Below are 1,320 nucleotides of genomic sequence, written 5' to 3' on the forward strand. Positions count from 1 at the left end.
CACACACACACACACAGAAAATACATAATAGTAATAATAAAAGTAAGTACATATACATAAAAAGATAAATTATACAAACACACAAAGTGTATAAAGCGATCAGTGGGAGTACATTTACATTTGTTGTAAATCAGTGAAACTACAGTGTAAGTGAGTGTGTGTGTGTGTTTACTTCAGGGTCTTCTGGGAAAATATTATCCACCAGCCGCTTGTAGCGAGGACGTAAGGCCCAGCAGCAGCCGCACAGACCTGCAGACACACAGAGAGAGTGGTGTTACAGGTGAGTGTGTGTGCCGTCGTCCATAGAGACGTCTCTTCACTGGGGTTTGATAATGTCCATTATTCACTTCAATAACTTTATTTATCTGATTATCTCAGATATTTTCTCATGTTAAACATTAAAGTTTGAGTTGTACCTTAAACTCAGAAAGCTTTGAAATGATTAGTCCATTACAGTACGAGTTGAGTTTCACATTAAAAGCCTGAGAGGAAAGGGAGGATAGATGATCTTTGAGCTGCTAGATGGATTTTAATTTGAAACAATCAGCAGGAAGTGTTGAGTTTAAGGAAACGTTTAGATTGTACAAACAAACAGAATGAGGCTTCTTAATAAAATATGATCATATATATGTATAAAGCAGGAGGATTTCAAAATAAAAGCATGTTTCAACAGTTCAGCCTGAAGGGGGCAGCAGTGTGTCTGCACACTTTTAACCTGCTTTCCTCCAGATTTTCCTTCAGTTTTCATCTCTCTTGATGTTCTGTGTAATAGGTTTTGGGAGATTAAAGGAGACACACACACACACACCACAATGCAGCAGTAATACCACGTCTTAAGCGTTAATCCTGTGGTGGCTTGTTGTTGCGTAATGTGTTTATATTGTTGTTTTTTAGTTAGCGGAGCTTACAGAGACCACGCTGTGACTGAAAGGACGCAGGTTCAATCCCTCCGAGTCTGTCCCATACAAACAGAACAGGCTGTAAAACATGACTTTAATTTAAATGTACCAGAGCTAAAAGCAGAACTCAACTGCTCTATTTATTTTATCTGATAAGTCAAAATGTTTACTTTTGTCATTTTATATATTTTTTTTATAGATTTATATAAAATATGTTAAGTTAACAAATATATTTTAATATATATATTCATTTTTGTTTATTTATTATTTTATGTTATGTTTGTTTATAATTTTTCATGACTTTTTTTTCATGTCATGACTATTTTTATAATAATTAAGTCAAGACTTTTATATTTGACATCATTTTAACTTGATTCTCATAAATAACATTTTGAAAAGTTATACTGCATTTATACTTTAC

This window comes from Morone saxatilis, unplaced genomic scaffold (assembly GCF_004916995.1).
Source record: "Morone saxatilis isolate NCDOM2014 unplaced genomic scaffold, NCSU_SB_2.0 Contig6, whole genome shotgun sequence".
Taxonomy (NCBI): domain Eukaryota; kingdom Metazoa; phylum Chordata; class Actinopteri; family Moronidae; genus Morone; species Morone saxatilis.